This window comes from Ranitomeya variabilis, chromosome 3, assembly GCF_051348905.1.
Source record: "Ranitomeya variabilis isolate aRanVar5 chromosome 3, aRanVar5.hap1, whole genome shotgun sequence".
In the NCBI taxonomy this organism is placed as follows: Eukaryota; Metazoa; Chordata; class Amphibia; order Anura; family Dendrobatidae; genus Ranitomeya; species Ranitomeya variabilis.
In genome coordinates this window covers 326,290,820-326,315,453 of record NC_135234.1, presented here as the reverse complement: position 1 = coordinate 326,315,453, position 24,634 = coordinate 326,290,820, and the positions used below count along the sequence as shown (strand labels likewise).

At 45.3% G+C, this 24,634-nt stretch overlaps 1 long non-coding RNA gene across 1 annotated transcript; it reads left to right on the top strand.

Annotated features, from left to right (window-relative positions):
• The first annotated feature begins 22,861 nt into the window (after positions 1-22,861).
• On the top strand, positions 22,862-23,616 carry LOC143818204 (uncharacterized). The gene is made up of 3 exons (XR_013224380.1): positions 22,862-23,304; positions 23,380-23,454; positions 23,551-23,616. It is a non-coding gene; the product is annotated as an uncharacterized LOC143818204 (long non-coding RNA).
• Positions 23,617-24,634: the final 1,018 nt, after the last annotated feature.

The window sequence follows — 24,634 nt, the reverse complement described above, 5'->3', positions numbered from 1 at the left end:
GAGAAAAGCGGCTATACATTGCTGGAAAAAAGCTGGGTTCACTGCACCATGGGGAGCTGTTGGGTCAGCGTACTGAATAACTGTGGAGAATTGTAATCATCATCATCAACTGCTCCAGTAAAAACAATGTTTTTCCTGTTGCATCTGAGGTCTGGACATTGCTTATTGAGAAAGTCTGATCCGGCTTCCCTTCCACAACTTTCCCCTTTTTTATTCTGCGGAGGATGGCCCGCCGGCCGGTGAGTCTGCCGTGACAGTTGGCCACCATTACGCCCTGCTCGATGGAAGCCGACCAGACAAATATATTTCAGACATGGCGCTGGCTTTAGGGTTGGGCTAAGGTTTGGGTTGGGGCCATGGTTGGAGCTATGGTTAGGGTTGGGGATAGGGTTAGCGTTGGGGTTAGGGCTAGGGTTGAGGTTAGGGTTGTGTTGGGGTTAGAGTTGTGTTGGGGTTAGGGTTGTGGTAATGGGGTTAGGGTGGTTTTGGTGTTAGGGTTGTGATTAGGGCTATGATTTTGGTTTTGGTTGGGATTACAGTTAAGATTGGGATTAGGGATAGGGATGTTTTTGGGTTAGGGTTGTGGTTTGGGTCTTGGTTGTGGTTACGGTTGGGATAAGAGCTAGGGATGTGTTTGGGTTAGGGTTGGGGTTAGGGCTGTGTTACGGTTGGAGTTAGAATTGGGGGGATTCCACTGTTTAGGTACATCGGGTGGTCTCCAATCACGACATGGCCATTGATTCCAGCCAATTTTGCCAATTTTTCCTTCTGAGCCCTGCCATGTGCCCAAACAATGGCTTTGCCCTCCATACAGGGTATTGGTGTACTCAGGAGATATTGCACAACAAATTTTGAGCTCATTTTCTTCTGTTACCCTTGTGAAAATAAAAAAGTTTGGGTCTAAAGTAAATTTTTTGTGAACAAAGTAAAATGTTCATTTTTTTCATTCCACATTGCTTTAGTTTTCATGAAGTACCTGAAGGGTTAATTAACCTCTTTAGTGTGGTTTTGAGCACCTTGAGGGGTGCAGGTTTTAGAATGGTGTCACTTCTGGGTATTTTCTGTCATATTGACCCCCAAACTCTCTTCAAATGTGAGGTGGTCCTAAGACTGTGTGCACACATTGCAGATTTGGGTGCAGAATTTTCTGCACAAAATCTGCATCTCCTGGCAGAAACGCAGCTGCGTTTTTGATGCGCTTGGATGCATTTTTTGCGCGGTTTTGCGCAGTTTTAATGCGGTTTTGATGCAGTTTTTTGTGCACTTTTTGTCCGGTTTTTATGCGTTTTTTGTGCTTTTTTATGCATTTTGTATGCATTTTTGAAAGCTAAATATTGAACAAAAAACAAAAAGATTTGTGATGTCATTATTGTCCAACCTCCTCTTTTATATTTGCAGCGCATCACTGAAGAGGTCACCTGAGTTCAGGGTCTCCCTTTATGGTAAAGCTGCGTGGGAATTTTCCCACACAGCAGTGCCACAAGTGAGAATAGGGACTATTTCTCACAGTGGCGGAGGAATACATTGCAGAAGGATACCTTCCGTTATTGTATTGCTGGAGCCCCTGTAGAGAGGTCCCATCAGCTGATGTGGCTGCTCTCCACGGGAGATTGTCGTGGGACACACATATTAATTGGATATCTGCAGATCAGGGAGTATACTGTTTGTTTATTATTTTAATATTTTTTACAGGTGACAATGGCTCCGGGGATCAAGGTGATGGTGAGTATGTACTCTATGTTGTATGTACTGTATGTCTATATTTATGTGTTGTATGTACTGTATGCATGTACTGTATGTATGTACTGTATGTCTGTATATATGTTGTATGTACTGTATGTATGTATGTTTGTATGTTGTATGTACAGTATATACACTGTATTCCAAATTATTATGCACAAAGTTTAGGAGTGATAAGGTTAGAATTTTTTTGTTTGTCATTTAAACTCATTGATGGTGATGTGTGTCAGGGCTCTTTATATCACTGAAAGCAATTGCAGATACCTGTGCAAATTAGTTTGGCAGGTGTGTCCAAATAAAGGCAAGACTACTTAAAAAGGCTGTTCCACATTATTAAGCAGCCTACATTTTTTGCCAAAATAGAACAGAAAAAGGATGTGTCGGCTGCTGAGAAGCAACAAATTGTGGAGTATTTAGGTCAAGGCATGACTACAATCAACATTGCCAAGACACTTCATCGTGATCATGGCACAATCAAGAAGTATGTAGCCGATTCCCAGCACACACGTGTGCGTGCTGATAAGGAAAAATTGAGTACTCTTTCCAACAGGCAATTGCTTAAGGTTAAAAGAGCAACTGCAAAAATGCCTTGTCATAGCAGCAGACAAGTTTTTGAAGCTGCTGGTGCCTCCAACGTCCCCAGAACAACAAGATGCAGGGTCCTTCAGAGGTTTGCAGCTGTGCGTAAGGGTATTCTGTCCACATGCAAAACAATTGAAGCAGAAACCATCCAAAAACTGACAAATTCAATGGACGAGAGAGTTCAGAAGCTTCTTTCAAACAAGGGGTCCTATGTGCAAATGTAACATCACCTAGAATAAAGTTTTCACTTGAAAACTGTTTGATTTTATTTGTAATAAGCTGATAATGCTTATAACTTCAGAATTGACCATTTTTTTGTTCAAAATAAAAAAAAGGGTTGAAAACTCTGCTGTGCATAATAATTTGGAACATGCATTTTGAGTGTTTATTTTTTTTAAAAAGATACTGTTTTCATAGGCAGTTTGTTCCAAAACATTGCAATTATACTAGAATAGTAGATGACTGGAAAATAAAAATGACTGCAATTCAGATATGTAATTTAGAGAAAATATGAGGAAATATTATTTGCATAATAATTTGGAACACAGTGTATGTATTGTATGTTGAATGTACTGGTGTATGTTGTATGTACTGTATGTTGTATGTACTGTTGTATGTTGTATGTACTGTATGTCATATGTTGTATGTACTGTTGTATGTACTGTATATTGTATGTACTGTTGTATGTTGTATGTTCTGTTATATGTTGTATGTACTGTTGTATGTACTGTTGTATGTTGAATGTACTGCTGTATGATGTATGTACTGTTGTATGTTGTATGTACTGTTGTATGTTGTATGTACTGTATGTCATATGTTGTATGTACTGTTGTATGTACTGTATGTTATATGTTGTATGTACTATTGCATGTGCTGTATGTCATATGTTGTATGTATTGTTGTTTGTTGTATGTACTGTTGTATATTGTATGCTGTATGTACTGTTGTATGTTGCATGCACTGTTGTATGTTATATGTTGTATGTACTGTTGTATGTACTGCATGTCATATGTTGTATGTACTGTTGTATGTTGTATGTGCTGTATGTCATATCTTGTATGTTGTATGTACTGTTGTATGTTGTATGTACGGTATGTATATTGTATGTACTGTTGTGTGTTCTGTATGTCATAGTACGTCCGAGGTCAGATACCAAGCTTTGATGCAGGGCTCCGGCGGTGAGCCCGCATCAAAGCCGGGACATGTCAGCTGTTTTAAACAGCTGACATGTGCCCGCAATAGCGGCGGGTGAAATCGCGATTCACCCGCCGCTATTAACTAGTTAAATGCCGCTGTCAAACGCAGACAGCGGCATTTAACCATCAGGCGTCCGGAAATGAGCGGCAGTGTTGACCACCGTCACATGATCGGGTGTCAGCGATGCTTCTGCATTGTAACCATAGTGGTCTTTGAGACCTCTATGGTAACTGATGCCGGCCTGCTGTGAGCGCCCCTGCATTTCTGCTGATGATCGCTGCTATGTAGCAGAGCCGATCGCGTTGTTCCAGCTTCTAGCCTCCTATGGAGGCTATTGCAGCATGGCAAAAGTAAAAAAAATAGTTAAAAAAATGTGAAAAAAAAAATATATATAAAAGTTTAAATCACCCCTCTTTCGCCCCATTCAAAATAAATCAATAAAAAAAAAATCAAACCTACACATATTTGGTATCGCCGCATTCAGAATCGCCCGATCTATCAATAAAAAAAAGGATTAACCTGATCGCTAAACGGCGTAGCGAGAAAAAAATTCGAAATGCGACATTGCATTAAAATGCAATAACGGGCGATCAAAAGAACGTATCTGCACCAAAATGCTATCAAGAAAAACGCCAGCTCAGCACGCAAAAAATAAGCCCTTTGACTACCTTTGAAGCTCAGCAAGAGAATGCCAAGAGTGTGCAAAGCAGTCATCAAAGCAAAAGGTGGCTACTTTGAAGAACCTAGAATATAAGACATAATTTCAGTTGTTTCACACTTTTTTGTTAAGTATATAATTCCACATGTGTTAATTCATGGTTTTGATGCCTTCAGTGTGAATGTACAATTTTCATAGTCATGAAAATACAGAAAAATCTTTAAATGAGAAGGTGTGTCCATACTTTTGGTCTGTACTGTATGTGATTTTTTTTTTTCTTACATTCAACACATTAGCCGGATGATGGGACTACTTCCAATCACTGTCACTGTAGCAAGCATAGCCCGATGGGACTTGTAGTCCCATCGGACGATGCCTGAACGCACACACACACACACACCCAAAGACCCCCCCCACAGCCCTGAAGACCCTCTGACAGCCCCACACAGACCCCCAACAGCCCTGGCAGACCCCTGACAGCTCCGCACAGACCCCTGACAGCCCCGGCAGACCCCTGACAGCCCCGCACAGACCCCCGACAGCCCCGGCAGACCCCCGGCAGCCCCGCACAGACCCCCAACAGCCCCGGCAGACCCCCGACAGCCCCGCACAGACCCCCGACAGCCCCAGCAGACCCCCGACAGCCCCAGCAGACCCCCGTCAGCCCTGCACAGATGCCCGACAGCCCCGCACAAACCCCTGCAGACCCACTGACAGCCCGCTTACCCCGCCCGCACACACATACACGCACACAGTCACCGACCACACTCCGCCCACACACTTCCCTCGTCCCGATCTGCAGTCTTTCACCTGCAGCTAAACCGCAGATCTTTTTTACATCTGCGGTTTTGCTGCGGATGTGCCCGACTCAATGCAAGTCTATGGCTGCAGAAACGCTGCAGATCCGCACAAAGAATTGACATGCTGCGGAAAAAACAATGCTGCGTTTACGCACATTTTTTTTCCACATCATGTGCACAGCGGATTGGTTTTTCCATAGGTTTACATGGTACTGTAAACCGCATAGGAAACTGCTGCAAATCTGCAGCATCAAAAACGCTGCGGATCCGTGTGCATATGGCCTTAAAAAATGGTTTTGTAAATTTTGTTGGAAAAATGAGACATCGCTACTCAACTTTTAACCCTTATAACGTCATAACAAAAAAATGATGACTCCAAAATTGTTTTGATGTAAAGCTGACATGTAGGAAGTGTTATTTATTATGGTGCTTGAACCTGCTAGGTTCAAGCAACATATTGTAATCCGATTTCTTATATTTTATTATTCTTCTCCGCGTTTTCCGCAATTAATGCGGCCCGAACCGCTTGGCGCAGAGACCCCGTTCAGGCGGCGTTTCGAAGGCCTCAGTGGGGACAGGTGTGCTATGACTTTTATAGTCGATCCGATATGTAGTTTTTTTAAAAATCGCATTTTAAAAAAAAAATTTCCCATAGGAAATAATGGCGAACTTTCCATTACCCCCAACTTGACCTTCCAAAGATGGCAGCTATGCAAATGTACGGTGTCCATTTTAGGACATGATCATTTATCAAAGTCAAACATCAGAATAAAGTGACTATGACACCCTCTCGACCCGTGTGTGAAAAGTAAGTGCCCCCCCCAGCCCCGTGTGTGAAAAGTAAGTGCCCCCCGGCCCCGTGTGTGAAAAGTAAGTGCCCCCCGGCCCCGTGTGTGAAAAGTAAGTGCCCCTCCGGCCCCGTGTGTGAAAAGTAAGTGCCCCCCGGCCCCGTGTGTGAAAAGTAAGTGCCCCCCGGCCCCGTGTGTGAAAAGTAAGTGCCCCTCTGGCCCTGTGTGTGAAAAGTGAGTGCCCCCCGGCCCCGTGTGTGAAAAGTAAGTGCGCCCCAGGCCCCGTGTGCAAAAGTAAGTGCGCCCTTAGCCCCGTGTATAAGGGGGATGTCTGTATATAAGGGGGATGTCTGTATATAAGGGGGATGTCTGTATATAAGGGGGGTGTCTGTATATAAGGGGGGTGTCTGTATATAAGGGGGGTGTCTGTATATAAGGGGGGTGTTTGTATATAGGGGGATGTCTGTATATAAGGGGGATGTCTGTATATAGGGGGATGGCTGTATATACGGGGGATGTCTGTATATAAGGGGAATGTCTGTATATAGGGGGATGTCTGTATATAAGGGGGTGTCTGTATATAAGGGGGGTGTCTGTTGTGAAATTGGATTCTGGGCTCCCCCGGTGGCCACTTGTGGAATTTAACTTGTGTGCATCATCCCCTCTGTTCACCTGCTCCTATCAGGATGTGGGAGTCGCTATATAACCTTGCTCCTCTGTCAGTTTCATGCCGGTCAACAATGTAATCAGTAGCCTTTCTGTGCATGTTCCTGCTACTAGACAACTCCCAGCTAAGTTGGACTTTTGTCCTTGTGTGTTTTTGCATTTTGTTCCTGTTCACAGCTGCTGTTTCGTTACTGTGTCTGGAAAGCTCTTGTGAGCGGAAATTGCCACTCTGGTGTTATGAGTTAATGCTAGAGTCTTAAAGTAATTTCTGGATGGTGTTTTGATAGGGTTTTCTGCTGACCATGAAAGTGCCCTTTCTGTCTTCATGCTATCTAGTAAGCGGACCTCGATTTTGCTAAACCTATTTTCATACTACGTTTGTCATTTCATCTTAAATCACCGCCAATATATGTGGGGGCCTCTGTCTGCCTTTTGGGAAAATTTCTCTAGAGGTGAGCCAGGACTGTCTTTTCCTCTGCTAGGATTAGGTAGTTCTCCGGCTGGCGCTGGGCATCTAGGGATAAAAAAACGTAGGCATGCTACCCGGCCACTTCTAGTTGTGCGGCAGGTTTAGTTCATGGTCAGTATAGTTTCCATCTTCCAAGAGCTAGTTCTCATATATGCTGGGCTATGTTCTCTCGCCATTGAGAATCATGACAGTTTGACCGGCCCAAAAAAGGGTTAAATTACTGGCTGAGAAAGGAGAGAAAAAAAGAAGTCTGCTACAATTTTTTTTTTTTTTTTCCCTCTAGTTCTGAGTGTGCTCTTAATTGAATCTCTTGCTAGTCTGCCTATACTGCAGCCTTCCTCTCTTCCTCTCCTTCTAATCCTTGAATGGCTCTGTGTTCACCTGTTTCAAATGGATCTTCAGAGTGTAGCTACAGGTTTGAATAATCTCGCCACAAAGGTACAAAATTTGCAAGATTTTGTTGTTCATGCACCTATGTCTGAGCCTAGAATTCCTTTGCCTGAATTCTTCTCGGGGAATAGATCTCACTTTCAAAATTTTAAAAATAATTGCAAATTGTTTTTGTCCCTGAAGTCTCGCTCTGCCGGAGACCCTGCACAGCAGGTCAGGATTGTAATTTCCTTGCTCCGGGGCGACCCTCAAGACTGGGCTTTTGCATTGGCACCAGGGGATCCTGCGTTGCTCAATGTGGATGCGTTTTTTCTGGCCTTGGGGTTGCTTTATGAGGAACCTCATTTAGAGCTTCAGGCGGAAAAGGCCTTGATGTCCTTGTCTCAGGGGCAAGATGAAGCTGAAATATACTGCCAAAAATTCCGCAAATGGTCTGTGCTTACTCAGTGGAATGAGTGCGCCCTGGCGGCGATTTTCAGAGAAGGTCTCTCTGATGCCATTAAGGATGTTATGGTGGGGTTCCCTGTGCCTGCGAGTCTGAATGAGTCCATGACGATGGCTATTCAGATCGATAGGCGTCTGCGGGAGCGCAAACCTGTGCACCATTTGGCGGTGTCTACTGAGAAAACGCCAGAAAATATGCAATGTGATAGAATTCTGTCCAGAAGCGAGCGGCAGAATTTTAGACGAAAAAATGGGTTGTGCTTCTATTGTGGTGATTCAACTCATGTTATATCAGCATGCTTTAAGCGTACTAAGAAGCCTGACAAGTCTGTTTCAATTAGCACTTTACAGTCTAAGTTTATTCTATCTGTGACCATGATTTGTTCTTTGTCATCTATTACCGCGGACGCCTATGTCGACTATGGCGCTGCTTTGAGTCTTATGGATTGGTCCTTTGCCAAACGCTGTGGGTATGATTTGGAGCCATTGGAGGCTCCGATACCTCTGAAAGGGATTGACTCCACCCCATTGGCTAGTAATAAACCACAATACTGGACACAAGTGACTATGCGTGTTAATCCGGATCACCAGGAGGTTATTCGCTTTCTGGTGCTGTATAATCTACATGATGTTTTGGTGCTGGGATTGCCATGGCTGCAATCTCATAACCCAGTCCTCGACTGGAGAGCTATGTCTGTGTTAAGCTGGGGATGTAAAGGAACTCATGGGGACGTACCTTTGGTTTCCATTTCATCATCTATTCCCTCTGAGATTCCTGAATTCTTGTCTGACTTTCGTGACGTTTTTGAAGAACCCAAGGTTGGTTCACTACCTCCGCACCGGGAGTGCGATTGTGCCATAGACTTGATCCCGGGTAGTAAATACCCTAAGGGTCGTTTATTTAATCTGTCTGTGCCTGAACACGCTGCTATGCGAGAATATATAAAGGAGTCCTTGGAAAAGGGACATATTCGTCCTTCGTCATCTCCCTTAGGAGCCGGTTTTTTCTTTGTGTCTAAGAAAGACGGCTCTTTGAGGCCGTGTATTGATTATCGACTTTTGAATAAAATCACGGTTAAATATCAATATCCGTTACCACTGCTTACTGATTTGTTTGCTCATATAAAGGGGGCCAAGTGGTTCTCTAAGATTGATCTCCGTGGGGCGTATAATTTGGTGCGAATCAAGCAGGGGGATGAGTGGAAAACCGCATTTAATACGCCCGAGGGCCATTTTGAGTATTTGGTGATGCCTTTTGGTCTTTCAAATGCCCCTTCAGTCTTCCAGTCCTTTATGCATGACATTTTCCGCGATTATTTGGATAAATTTATGATTGTGTATCTGGATGATATTCTGATTTTTTCGGATGACTGGGACTCTCATGTCCAGCAGGTCAGGAGGGTTTTTCAGGTTTTGCGGTCTAATTCCTTGTGTGTGAAGGGTTCTAAGTGTGTTTTTGGGGTTCAGAAGATTTCCTTCTTGGGATACATTTTTTCCCCCTCTTCCATCGAGATGGATCCTGTCAAGGTTCAGGCTATTGGTGATTGGACGCAACCCTCTTCTCTTAAGAGTCTTCAGAAATTTTTGGGCTTTGCTAACTTTTATCGTCGATTTATTGCTGGTTTTTCTGATGTTGTAAAACCATTGACTGATTTGACTAAGAAGGGTGCTGATGTTGCTGATTGGTCCCCTGATGCTGTGGAGGCCTTTCGGGAGCTCAAGCGCCGCTTTTCTTCCGCCCCAGTGTTGCGTCAGCCTGATGTTGCTCTTCCTTTTCAGGTTGAGGTCGACGCTTCTGAAATCGGAGCTGGGGCGGTGTTGTCGCAGAAAAGTTCCGACTGCTCCGTGATGAGACCTTGTGCTTTTTTTTCCCGTAAATTTTCGCCCGCCGAGCGGAATTATGATATTGGGAATCGGGAGCTTTTGGCCATGAAGTGGGCTTTTGAGGAGTGGCGTCACTGGCTTGAGGGGGCCAGACATCAGGTGGTGGTATTGACTGACCACAAAAATTTAATTTACCTTGAGTCTGCCAGGCGCCTGAATCCTAGACAAGCGCGCTGGTCGTTGTTTTTCTCTCGGTTTAATTTTGTGGTGTCTTACCTACCGGGTTCTAAGAATGTTAAGGCGGATGCCCTTTCTAGGAGTTTTGAGCCTGACTCCCCTGGTAATTCTGAGCCCACAGGTATCCTTAAAGATGGAGTGATATTGTCTGCCGTTTCTCCAGACCTGCGGCGGGCCTTGCAGGAGTTTCAGGCGGATAGACCTGATCGTTGCCCACCTGGTAGACTGTTTGTTCCTGATGATTGGACCAGTAGAGTCATCTCTGAGGTTCATTCTTCTGCGTTGGCAGGTCATCCTGGAATCTTTGGTACCAGGGATTTGGTGGCAAGGTCCTTCTGGTGGCCTTCCCTGTCACGAGATGTGCGAGGCTTTGTGCAGTCTTGTGACGTTTGTGCTCGGGCCAAGCCTTGTTGTTCTCGGGCTAGTGGATTGTTGTTACCCTTGCCTATCCCGAAGAGGCCTTGGACGCACATCTCGATGGATTTTATTTCGGATCTGCCTGTTTCTCAGAAGATGTCTGTCATCTGGGTGGTGTGTGACCGTTTCTCTAAGATGGTCCATCTGGTTCCCTTGCCTAAGTTGCCTTCTTCTTCCGAGTTGGTTCCTCTGTTTTTTCAAAATGTTGTTCGTTTGCATGGTATTCCGGAGAATATCGTTTCTGACAGAGGGACCCAATTTGTGTCTAGATTTTGGCGGGCATTCTGTGCTAGGATGGGCATAGATTTGTCTTTTTCGTCTGCTTTCCATCCTCAGACTAATGGCCAGACCGAGCGGACTAATCAGACCTTGGAGACATATTTGAGGTGTTTTGTGTCTGCGGATCAGGATGATTGGGTTGTTTTTTTGCCTTTGGCGGAGTTCGCCCTCAATAATCGGGCCAGCTCTGCCACCTTGGTGTCCCCGTTTTTCTGTAATTCGGGGTTTCATCCTCGATTTTCCTCCGGTCAAGTGGAATCTTCGGATTGTCCTGGAGTGGATGCTGTGGTGGAGAGGTTGCATCAGATTTGGGGGCAGGTGGTGGACAATTTGAAGTTGTCCCAGGAGAAGACTCAGCTTTTTGCCAACCGCCGTCGTCGTGTTGGTCCTCGGCTTTGTGTTGGGGACTTGGTGTGGTTGTCTTCTCGTTTTGTCCCTATGAGGGTTTCTTCTCCTAAGTTTAAGCCTCGGTTCATCGGCCCGTACAAGATATTGGAGATTCTTAACCCTGTGTCCTTCCGTTTGGACCTCCCTGCATCCTTTTCGATTCATAATGTTTTTCATCGGTCATTGTTGCGCAGGTATGAGGTACCAGCTGTGCCTTCCGTTGAGCCTCCTGCTCCGGTGTTGGTTGAGGGTGAGTTGGAGTACGTTGTGGAAAAGATCTTGGACTCTCGTGTTTCCAGACGGAAACTCCAGTATCTGGTCAAATGGAAGGGATACGGTCAGGAGGATAATTCTTGGGTCACTGCCTCTGATGTTCATGCCTCCGATCTTGTCCGTGCCTTTCATAGGGCTCATCCTGATCGCCCTGGTGGTTCTGGTGAGGGTTCGGTGCCCCCTCCTTGAGGGGGGGGTACTGTTGTGAAATTGGATTCTGGGCTCCCCCGGTGGCCACTTGTGGAATTTAACTTGTGTGCATCATCCCCTCTGTTCACCTGCTCCTATCAGGATGTGGGAGTCGCTATATAACCTTGCTCCTCTGTCAGTTTCATGCCGGTCAACAATGTAATCAGTAGCCTTTCTGTGCATGTTCCTGCTACTAGACAACTCCCAGCTAAGTTGGACTTTTGTCCTTGTGTGTTTTTGCATTTTGTTCCTGTTCACAGCTGCTGTTTCGTTACTGTGTCTGGAAAGCTCTTGTGAGCGGAAATTGCCACTCTGGTGTTATGAGTTAATGCTAGAGTCTTAAAGTAATTTCTGGATGGTGTTTTGATAGGGTTTTCTGCTGACCATGAAAGTGCCCTTTCTGTCTTCATGCTATCTAGTAAGCGGACCTCGATTTTGCTAAACCTATTTTCATACTACGTTTGTCATTTCATCTTAAATCACCGCCAATATATGTGGGGGCCTCTGTCTGCCTTTTGGGAAAATTTCTCTAGAGGTGAGCCAGGACTGTCTTTTCCTCTGCTAGGATTAGGTAGTTCTCCGGCTGGCGCTGGGCATCTAGGGATAAAAAAACGTAGGCATGCTACCCGGCCACTTCTAGTTGTGCGGCAGGTTTAGTTCATGGTCAGTATAGTTTCCATCTTCCAAGAGCTAGTTCTCATATATGCTGGGCTATGTTCTCTCGCCATTGAGAATCATGACAGGTGTCTGTATATAAGGAGGATGTCTGTATATAGGGGAATGTCTGTATATAGGGGGATGTCTGTATATAAGGGGGATGTCTGTATATAAGAGGGATGTCTGTATATAAGGGGGATGTCTATAAATATGGGGGATGTCTGTATATGAGGGGGATGTCTGTATATAGGGGGATGTCTGTATATAAGGGGGATGTATGTATATAAGGGGGATGTCTATAAATATGGGGGATGTCTGTATATGAGGGGGATGTCTGCATATATGGGATGTCGGCATATAAGGGGGATGTCTGTAAATAGGAGGATGTCTGTATATAGGGGGATATAATTGGGATGTCTTTATATAGTGGGGATGTCTGTATATAAGGGGATGTCTGTATATAAGGGGATGTCTGTATATAAGGGGGATGTCTGTATATAAAGGGGAAGTCTATATAAGGGGGATGTCTGTATGTAGGGGGATGTCTGTATATAAGGGGGACGTCTGTATATAGGGGTATGCCTGTATATAAGGGGATGTCTGTATATAGGGGGATGTCTGTGTATAAGGGGGTGTCTCTATATAAGGGGGATGTCTGTATATAAGGGTGATGTCTGTATATAAGGGGGATGTCTGTATATAGGGGGATGTCTGCATGTAAGGGGGATGTCTGTATGTAAGGGGGTGTCTGTATATAGGGGGATGTCTGTATATAGGGGGATGTCTGTATATATGGGGGATGTCTTTATATAATGGGGATGTGTGTATATAAGGGGGATGTCTGTATATAAGGGGGATGTCTATATAAGTGGGATGTCTGTATATAAGGGGGATGTCTGTATACAGGGGGATTTCTGTGTATAAAGGGGCTGTCCCTATATAGGGTGGGTGTCTCTATAAAAGGGGGATGTCTGTATATAAGGGGGATGTCTGTATATAGGGGATGTCTGTATATAAGGGGGATGTTTGTATATAAGGGGGATGTTTGTATATAAGAGGGATGTCTGTATATAAGGGGAATGTCTGTATATATGAGTGGTGTTTGTATATAGGGGGATGTGGCCAAAGTGGCCACCAAGAAGCTGTGTGCACCAAAGTGGCTACCAAGGATTCCTGTATGCCAAAATGGCTACCCTGGGGCAGGGCCCTGAATGCCAGACATGCTCCTGATGTTCATTGGCAGCTGGCAGCGCTGTTCAAGCACCATGTATTTCCTTCAGGAAATGCCCATCTAGTTAACTATTTTGTTTTACATGACTCGCTGATTTAAGGTTACAAAATGAAAACTTTGAAAATTGCAAAGTTTTCTAAATTTTTGCCAAATTTCAGCTTTTTTTCATAAACGCAAGTCATATCAAAGAAATATTACCACTAACATGAAGTACAATATGTCACGAAAAGACAGTTGCAGAATCAGTGGAATCTGTTGAAGTGTTCCAGAGCTATAACCTCATAAAGTGACAGTGGTCAGAATTGTAAAATTTGGCTTAGCCATTAACCCCTTTCTGCCAGCTGACGGGATAGTACATCAGCTGGCAGATTCCCCCGCTTTCAGGTGGGCTCCAGCGGTGTGCCCACCTCAAAGCCGCGACATGTCAGCTGTTATCAAAAGCTGAAATGTGGCCACAATGGGAATCGCCATCCGCCCACACCCATTAACTAGTTAAATGCCGCTGTCAAACTCTGACAGCGGCATTTAACAATGATCAGGGGGGGGGGGTCATCAGTGCATTGCCAGAACAACCTGAGGTCTCCTTGAGACCTCTATGATTGTTGATGGCAGATTGCTGTGAGCGCCACCCTGTGGTCAGCGCTCAAAGCAATGCTGCATTTCTGCTACATAGAGGTGATCTGTGCTTCACCTCTATGTAGCAGAGGCGATCATGTAGTGCATGCTTCTAGCCTCCTATAGAGGCTATTGAAGCATGCCAAAAAAAAATGTGTTTAAAAAAATATAAAAGTTCAAATCACCCCCCTTTCGCCCCAATCATAATAAAAAAAATTAAAAATTAAATCAATCCTACACATATTTGGTATTGGCGGGTTCAGAATCGCCCGATCTATCAAGAAAAAAAAAATAATTAACCTGATCGCTAAACGGCGTAGCGAGAAAAAAATCAAAACGCCAAAATTACTTTTTTTGGTCACCGCGACATTGCATTAACATGCAATAACAGGCAATCAAAAGAACGTATCTGCACAAAGTGGTATTATTAACAACTTCAGCTCGGCATGCAAAAAAATAAGCCCTCACCCGACCCAAGATCACAAAAAATGGACAAGCTACGGGTATTGGAAAATGGCACAATTAATTTTTTTTTAGCAAATTTTGGAATTTTTTTCACCACTTGGATAAAAAAAAAACCTAGACATGTTTGGTGTCTATGAACTCGCAATGACCTGGAGTATCATTAGGTCAGTTTTAGCATTTAGTGAACCTAGCATAAAAGTGTGGTATTGCACTTTTTTTGCAATTTCATCTCACTTGGAATTTTTTTCCCGTTTTCTGTTACATGACATGGTAAAACCAATGGTATCGTTCAAAAGTACAACTCGGCCTGCAAAAAATAAGCCCTCACATGGCTATATGGACAGAAAAATATAAAACTCATGGCTCTGGAAAGAAGGGGAGCGAAAAACAAAAACAAAAAAAACTCCGGGGGTTAAGTGGTTAAGTACAAAATTGGATTGATCACTAAGGGGTTAATAGCAAGCACAGTGCTATCCGCAGCAGCCTGCTCCTTGCAGCTGCCTAGCGTTCGAGTGTGTTGGCTACTTAAGGTATTGAATATTCACTGCATTCCACTCCCATAGGCGTGGAATGTAATAAATATTTCTTCCCCTTAGTAGCGGCACACGTGAAAGCTCGACAGCTGCAGGAACCCGGCGGCTGCAGCTGACACTGTGCTCACTAAAGAGCAATGAATACTCACTGCACTCCACACACACAGTCCTGGCATGGAGAACAATGAGTATTCTGACAGCTGTCCTCGGCGCCTTGTAAGCAGTGCATGACATCCCTGCCATGTGCTGCTTACAATTATAAAGTAGCAGCTGGCACCGGAGCAGAATGCTGCGAGGGTGCACAGAGAAGGTAAGAATGTTTTTTCCTGCTGGAGGTCATACATACCAGGATGGGGAAGGGGTAAATCATACCAAGATAAGGATGAGGCCATGCCTACAAGGATGGAGATGGGGCCCTGTATACCATGATAGGGATTGGGGCCAATCATACCAGGATAAGTATGGGGCCATGCATACCAGGATAGGGATGGAGCCATGCATACTAGGATAAGGATGGCACCATGCATACCAGAATAAGAATGGAGCCATGCATACCAGGATAAGGATGGGGCCATGCATACCAGGATGGAGAAGGGGTCCCTGCATACCAGGATAGGGATTGAGGCCAATCATACCAGGATAAGGATGGGGGCATGCATACCAGGTCGGAGATGGAGCTCCTTCATACCAGGATAGGGATTGGGGCCAATCATACCAGGATAAAGATGGGGCCATGCATACCAGGATAAGGATGGGGCCATGCATACCAGGATGGAGATGGGGTCCCTGCATACCAGGATAGGGATTGGGACCAATCATACCAGGATAAGGATGGGGCCATGCATACCAGGACGTAGATCGGGTCCCTGCATACCAGGATAGGGATTGAGGCCAATCAAACTAGGATAAGGAAGGGGTCATGCATACTAGGATGGGGAGTGGCGAATCATACCAGGATAAGGATGGGGCCACACATAACAGGATGGTTATGGGGCCAATCATACCAGTATAAGGATAGAGCCATGTATACCAGGATGCAGATGGGGGTCCCTGCATACCAGGATAGTGATTGGGGCCATACATGCTAGCAGGGTCAGACTGGCCCACCGGAGAACTGGAGGATTCTCTGGTGGGCCCAGGCACTGACACCTGCTGGCATACAGGGCCAGCAGCTGCCTAGGGCTCCCATTGCTCCAGGGTCCCCCAGCCAGTGGAGCGTTGTTAATAGCGGCACACCATGCAGCTGCTATGGGACCTTTGAGTCAGGGGGCCCGCCCGATCCAAGCAGAACAGCAGCGGGAGACAGGAGGCAGAAGCCTGTCCCCGCTGCTAAAGAGAAATGAATATTCACTCTTCCCCATGCCCCCCATCGGAGTGGTAAGGGGTGAATATTGATTTCACTGTAATAGCTGGCAGCATTAGCTGCAGGCTGCAGCTAACATACTGCATGTAAAGCCAGTGCGGCTGCACCAGAGGTGGAGGGGGGACCTGCAGTTGGCTAACGCTGAGGGCAGGGAATGATGCTTGCAGCTTTGCTGCCTACAGGAGAAAATGGCAGTGGAACTTCCTGTCTGATACAGCAGCATGGCTGGATGATGTCATCATTCAATGCGCAGCTATGCCGGAGAGGAAGCTACCGGCAATGAAGATGCTGCTGGGGAACGGACATAGAGGTGAGTGGTGCTGTGTGTGTGGCTGTGAGGGAACATGCAGAGAGGTGTGTGTGTGTCTGTCTGTGGGGGAACTTGCAGAGAGGTGTGTGTGTTTGTAGGTGGTGGAGAGGGCAATGATGTGGGGGATGGAAAGGACGATGGAGATGGTGGGGGAGGAGGCAATGATGGAGGTGGTGGAAAGAGCAATCATGTGGGTGGTGGGGGATAAAACAATGATAGAGGTAGTGGAAAGGGCAATGATGGGGTGGTGGGTGAGAAGGCAATGATGGAGGAGATGGAAAGGGCAATGATGGGGTGGTGGGGAAGAAAGCAATGATGGAGGTGGTGGGGGAGAAGGCAATGATGGTGTTTGTTGAAAGGACAATGGGGTGGTGGAGCAGGAGGCAATGATGGAGGTGGTGGAATGGGCAATGGTGTGGGTGGTGGGGGAGAAAACAATTAGTGGTGGTGGAAAGGGCAATGATGGGGATGGTGAGGGAGAAGGCAATGATAGAGGTGGTTGGTAAAGAGGCAATGATGGAGGAGATGGAGAGGGCAATGATGGGATTGGTGGGGAGAGAAAGCAATGATAGATGTGGTGGAAAGGGCAATGATGGGGGTGGTGGGGGAGAAGGCAATGATGGAGATGATGGAAAGGGCAATGATGGAGTGGTGGGTGAGACGGCAATGATGGGGTTAGTGATGAGGACAATGAAGGGGTGGAGGGACAGAACAATGATGGAGGTGGTAGAGGGGTTAAGAGGGGGGCTGCATTATATTCTACTAGGGGGCTGCATTATACTATATGAGGGTTGCATTATATTCTATGAGGGGGCTACTTCATATTCTATGAGGGGGCTACCCCAACCCCTGCTACATAATTAAGATGTGTACTACCTTATATTGTACCCTGATTTTAGCGTGTTTTACCGCACAATCGGTGGTCTTGTATTTATTTCTATATAGCTACATAGTAGGCACCAAGAATGATTTTCTCTGGTGGGCCCAAGGTGCTCCAGTTAGACGCTGAATACCAGGATGGAGATGGAGGCCCTGCATACCAGGATAAGGATGGTTCCCTGCATACCAGGATGGGGTTGGGGTCAATCCTACCAGGATAAGGATGGGCCATGCATACCAGGACAGAGATGGGGCCCTGCATACCAAGATGAGGATGAGCGGACCATGCACTCCAGTACAGAGATGGGGGCCCTGCATACCAGGATAGAGATAAGGGAGCCATGCATGCCAGGATGGGGGATATTAAGTATAGACCTGACCACATTTTTTGCTTCAAATTTTGTTTCTAATTTCCTCCTCTGAAACCTAGTTGCGTCTTATGGTCCGGTGTGTGTTATAGTCCGAAAAATACAGTATGTTTTTCTCTGAAATGCCACAGTGTATGAACAGCTGAGTTCATACAGCCAGTGCCTCATACATACTGCCCAAGATCGGAAGCATGTATCAGCTGTCAGAATCACTTTAATTAATTCCCTCTTAGACTTGATTATATACAAGTACTAGCAAAAAAAATTTACTTGTGTTGCCATTTTTCGCTGCAGCATATATTTTTGTGAGGCAAAAAAGTTTCTATTGGTGCTATTTTGTGGGACTTTTAGGGGTAATTTCGGATCGCTTTGATGAGATGAGGTCATAAACAAAAGAATTATCTAGTGTTTTTATTGTTTTTGCAGCAGTCAATACACAGGATAAGAACTATGATTTATATTTTTAAAGGTTTTAAAGATGCAGTGAAATCAAAATGCTTAATTTGTAATGCTTTTGTTTTCCATTTTTTAATTTCAGAAATTTGAAAAGGGTGTGATTTGAACTTTAAGTGTTAGTGGTGGTTTATTTTTTAATCTTCTTTTTAACAATATTGTATATTCATTTTGTTCTTTATATGCAATATTTATTGGGAATCAAATAAAGACTAGAAAAATCAAATTCTCCCTATTAAGTAATTCTCATGAGAGTGAAACTGTCATTTTTTCTATTTCAAAGTTAAAATTAACCAAAGTTTTTAACTCACCCAGGGTAAAAGTTTTATTAAGTTTCCAGGATCTAGCTATTACATTTCCAGCAGCTAAAATTATATGTGCTAGAAGAACTACAAAGTGTCTGGATGAGATAAACTCCAATAAAATAGACAGCAGGAATGTATAAGGAGAAAGTTGTGGGTGAATGGAAGTACCTATAAATTAAATAATTTCCTTCCAAGATGCACAAACATGAGGGTGTTTCCACCAAGTATGTAGATATGTGCCTCAGAGTTCATAGCCTCTCCAGTGTGTGCCTGCATAACAATTGTCTGAAACAGTCTACTTTGAAAGTAAGATGACATCTGAGAAATATTTTGACGGTTCTCAGTGACCAGAACTGCTGGAGATTTATTTGATAGATGAGATGGCTGACAGTCACTTTTTAAGGGAATAAACGAAACTTAGAACTGATTACAGACATACACTTATCAACATTAAAGTTGAAACACAAGGAAAGAAAAGTCATGGAATTATGCAAATCACAGATTGCTAGACATGTTATTGATATGCAAATTATGGAAAAATGGAAGGAACATTTTCAAAACATCTCAATTTATTCAGTATTGAATATGAGCACCACGTGCAGAAATTCATGAACTTACATACCTTGGCATGCTATCAATGAAATTATTTATTAATGGATGTCTGAGGAATGTTCTTCACACTAAATACACTGGGGAACAGAAATCATCAAGATCCACTGCTGGCAGCTTACTTTGCAATTGCTGACCAATGATAAGTCCAGAGATGTTGCAGGTCATGGTAGCATGGACCACACAGACTGCTCACAGTGGTACGAACAATATGCAGCCTGTAGTTGTCTTGTTGAAGAACGCCTTCCGGGACACATTGGAGAAATGGTTGGACCACTGGTTCCATAACCAAATTAATGTCTGTAATTGCAGCAGATCCCTCTTAACATTTGGAAACACCATTAGTGATGAGCGAGTGTACTCGTTGCTCAGGTTTTCCTGAGCAGGCTCGGGTGGTCTCCGGGTATTTGTAACTGCTCAGAGATTTAGTTTTTGTTGACGCAGCTGCATGATTTACTGCTGCTAGCCAGCCTGAGTACGTGTGGGGGTTGCCTGGTTGCTACATATACTCGCTCATCACTAATCACCATTCTTGATGCCATTTGTGTATCAAAACTGTATATTTAATTTTGGGCTTCTTATCTACCTTAAAACCTTGCTCAAACTTATTTTGCAGTTTTTTTCTTAAGAAGGGTATAAGTACTGTAGGTAACAAATATAATATACATGGTAAAACCATCTTTTAGAAAACTGCTAGTGTATATCCCATTCCCATGAATTAAAGGGAACCTGTCACCCCCCCAGGTGTTTGTAACTGAAAGAGCCACCTTGTGCAGCGCTAATGCTGCATTCTGACAAGGTGACTCTTTTAGTTCTTGTTCCTGCCACTGCTGAAATAATCATTTCACACTTTTTTGTTAAGTATATAATTCCACGTGTTAATTCATAGTTTTGATGCCTTCAGTGTGAATGTACAATTTTCATAGTCATGAAAAAAGTTAAAAGTTGCCACGTGGGACTGTGTTGTGCCCTCATCTGCTGGATCTATTAAATTCACTCAAGGACTATTGCTATTTCCTTGGCGTCGGATTGCCAGATGGTGCCTCCGGATCTGCTCCCTTTGTGTGGACTCAGTATGGACTCATTGTGGACTCATTACGGACACTGCAGAATTACTTTCATTTGTGTTATCCCAGTTCCCTGTTCCAATAAATCTTGTTGGATTGTTTATCGTCCTGGTGTCTCTTGCTGCTCTATCTCCCTACTCTCAGTCCAGCATTCAATCACACACGGATCCAGGCCACACACCCGCTCATACATGCTGCCACCACTCACCGAATACACAGGCGATGAGTCCCAGAAATATACTACTACTGTCTGCCACTCATAAGACTATCACACAGTTTAAGGCTATGGATTCTTTAGCACATTCAAGGTTCAACTTGTGAAAGTTTTATGCTTTAATACAAAAAGATTCAGCCCTTACAGTGAGAAAAAGGTATAAAAATATGGTAATAAAAAGACATTCAGGTATGCAAAACAGTATAAAATAAACAGGAGAAAACTTATCTATCTTGTAGTCTGCTCCTGCTCCCTGAGGGGGTGTGAATATGGAATTGGTGGAACACATCAGCTTCCCAGGCTGCCCTCATATGTGAACATGATTCTATGTATACAGGCCTAATTTATAGATTTACTCTGGAGGTCAGACTTCCAGATCAGCCCCTCAGGCCAACACCATAACTGCTTGTTTTTGATTGGACCGCGGCTGCTCCCCCAATGAACATACCATTTGCTCCGAGACTCCCTGTGTAAAAGTTCCCACAGATAGACAGTGTCAAGCTGCAATTGACATCTCTCTTCCAAAGAGCTAGGAGATGTCAAATGTTCCCTTTCTTCTTGGTTCCCAAGGACTGAGGACTCTCAATTCTAAATATTTCCCTTTCTTCTTGGTTCCCAGCACGACCCCTTGGTTAGATTGGAGAGATAAGTCTGCTGTCTCAGGAAAATACATGTTAACACCTGGGTGAGACCTGCAGCCTTCAGGACAGATGTTACATTATTACTAGTCACACAATAAACCTATACATGGTTCACTGCACCCATACTGTATATATGTATACATATTCCACCACACCTTCCTCCTTATGAACGTGCATGGGGGTTGACTAACAGGTCAGCTCCCGAGCACGTATCTGGTTCCACCCCATCTTGGTGAGATAGGCCATCAGCATTGCCATGATCAATTCCTTTCTTATGCTGAATTGTGAAAGCATATTGTTGAAATATCAGACTCCATCTAAGCAATTTCCCGTTGTCCCCAACTACTCTGTTGAGCCAACTCAATGGATCATGAATTCATGATCTGTGATCACGGTGAAGTTGCGTCCATGGAGGTATGGTTGCAGCTTCTGCAGAGCCCACACAATTGCCAAACATTCCTTTTCAATGGTAGCATAAGCCACTTCTCTTCACAGGAGTTTCCTGCTTAGGTAAAGAATTGGGTGCTCCTCTCCTTGTTGGTTCACCTGGCTGAGAACTGCACCTAGCCCATAGGTGCTGGCATTTGTCTGCACTACAAACCGGCGAGTGAAATCTGGAGCCTGAAGGACAGGTGAACTAACCAATGCCGACTTTAGGGCAGAAAATGATTCCTCACACTGAGGACTCCAGGAGACAATTTTGGGAAGTTTCTTCCTGGTCAGATCAGTTAACGGTTTGGCCAGAGCACTGTAGTTTGCTACAAACCTCCTATAGTAGCCAGCCATACCCAGGAAGGACAGTACCTGCTTCTTGGTTCGTGTGGTGGACCAGGCTGTAATGGCTTCTACCTTCCCTGGCTCGGGTTTTAACAGTCCTCCCCCCACCCGGTGTCCTAGGTATTGTACTTACCGCATGGCTACCTGACACTTCACTGGCTTAACAGTAAGACCTGCAGTTTTAAGCCTTTGCAACACCTGAGAAAGATGTACGAGGTGTTCTTCCCAAGAATTACTAAAAATGCCTATGTCATCGAAATAAGCAACGGCAAAACCATCACATCCTTCCAATAAGTGATTGATCAACTTCTGGAAGGTGCTAGGGACATTCTTCATACCAAATGGCATCACCAGAATCTCAAACAGCCTGAATGGCGTTATAAAAGCAGACCTCTCCTGAGCTTCTCTGGTCAGGGGTATTTGCCAGTATCCCCTACTTAGGTCCATGATAGTGAGGTACGATGCTTTAAGACTTTAAAAACCGTACAAACTGTAAAGCTCAAAAATGTAGGATATGCAGAAAAAGCAAAAGTGTTTAGATTCAGTAAGTAACTGCAATGATGGAAAGATATAACATGTAAATAAATAAACTTACATAAACAAATGTGATCAATGTGAGTTGGTAGAGAGGTGATGATATCACTAATCTATATACAGCAAATAGATCAATGGCTGCACTCAACTGTACTTAAGCAAGGAAATGTGCGATACATGAAATGTGAATAGCTTAATGGCAGGGGTGGGATTCAGCCGGTACGACCCGGTACGGGGCAGCCGTTTACTAAAATTTCCCTCTGCCAGCGTTCCGGTAATTGAAAATGGATACCACGCCCCCGGACCGCCCCCGGACGGGTTGCTGTGCTCAGGGCCTGCGTCAGCACCCGGCGTACCCGGGCGTGCCGGGGCCCTGGCGAGACGGGGGGGCCCATTTACGGTGCGCAGCTGCAGCCAAAATACTCACCCTCCGCCGGGAGTCGGGACCGTCCGTCACCATGGATACGACGCAGCCAGAGTCACTTCCGGGCCGGGCCTGCTGCTGGGACTGACTTTCACACAGGTGCACCTGCAATACTCACCAGTCACCGCCGGCGCCGCCATCAACATGGATGCGAGTCACTTCCGGGCCGGCGATGAGAAGAGATCCGGCTGCTGTCATCCAAGCGTCCACCATCCAGGACAGGTCCAGCCAGCGTCCAGCGGCAGCACAGGCACAGCGGCAAGCAGAATGAGGAGCGGGCAGGAGGCAGGAGCAGCAGTCAGGTGCACGGACGGTGCACCCGGTCCCAGGCTGTGTCCACACAATCGTATAGCGCTTAGCTCCACTGCCTGCTGCGTTCCTAGCCTCCTTGAAGCTCATTCTCACATCATGTGCGCGCGCACTCACCCACACTGCTGCACTTCCGGCCAGTTTGCTATTTTACCTGCTGGCCACCAACGATGCCTCACACTACCGCCTTTTCTCCTGCTGGACCCACAGGTATTTGGTTTTCTGACCAGCCTCCTGCACCTTCTTAGATTACTAGCACTCTTACGTTATGCCTTTCGTTCATAGTGCCTTCAGGACTCTGTCCCCTGTCCGTGCCGTCCCGGACCTCCCGTACCTTCCAGCTACCTTGGAAAACTTGTGGTATGCGTGTTTGTTTGTTTTTTCCTCTCCCCGCTGGCTTCAATTGCAGCATCGCTTCTTGGTCTCACACCCCTCCCCCTTCTTAACCTCTTCTAGGAGCCTCTGTCTCCATTCACTGGACAAGCGTCCTTCTCCCTTCGCTACCATTTTCTACTTATCAAGGTCAGTTTTGCTCTACACCTCCCATAGGGTACTGTCACACAGTACCATTTTGATCGCTACGACGGTACGATTCGTGACGTTCTAGCGATATCGTTACGATATCGCAGTGTCTGACACGCAGCAGCGATCAGGGACCCTGCTGAGAATCGTACGTCGTAGCAGATCGTGTGGAACTTTCTTTCGTCGCTTGATCACCCGCTGACATCGCTGGATCGTTGTGTGTGACAGCGATCCAGCGATGTGTTCGCTTGTAACCAGGGTAAACATCGGGTAACTAAGCGCAGGGCCGCGCTTAGTAACCCGATGTTTACCGTGGTTACCAGCGTAAACGTAAAAAAACAAACAGTACATACTTACATTCCGGTGTCTGTCCTCCAGCGTCTCAGCTTCTCTCCACTGTGTGAGCGTCTGCCAGCCGGAAAGCGAGCACAGCAGTGACGTCACCGCTGTGCTTTCCGGCTATGGCGCTTACACAGTGGAGAGAAGCAGAACGCCGGGGACAGACACCGGAATGTAAGTATGTACTGTTTGTTTTTTTTATTACTTTTACGCTGGTAACCACGGTAAACATCGGGTTACTAAGCGCGGCCCTGCGCTTAGTTACCCGATGTTTACCCTGGTTACCGGGGACTTCGGCATCGCTCCAGCGCCGTGATTGCAACGTGTGACCGCAGTCTACGACGCTGGAGCGATATTCATACGATCGCTGTGACGTCACAGATCGTGCCGTCGTAGCGATCAAAATGGTACTGTGTGACAGTACCCATATGTTAATTGTGTATTTCATCTTATCAGTTTTCTATGAGGTCAGCCGCGGCCGTTTTCGCTTACCTGGACATTGCATTATTAACTTCATTTACTGCGTACTCTTTTGGGCTTTGTTCTACGCTCTTTTGTATATTTTGTATATTATGTATATATTGCAGCCTGCTGTGAGCCAGGCCTGGTTGACTAGGCCTAGACTGTCTGTCTGTCTGTCTGTCTAAATGGCTGGCGGTCTGTGCTACATACTGCGTGG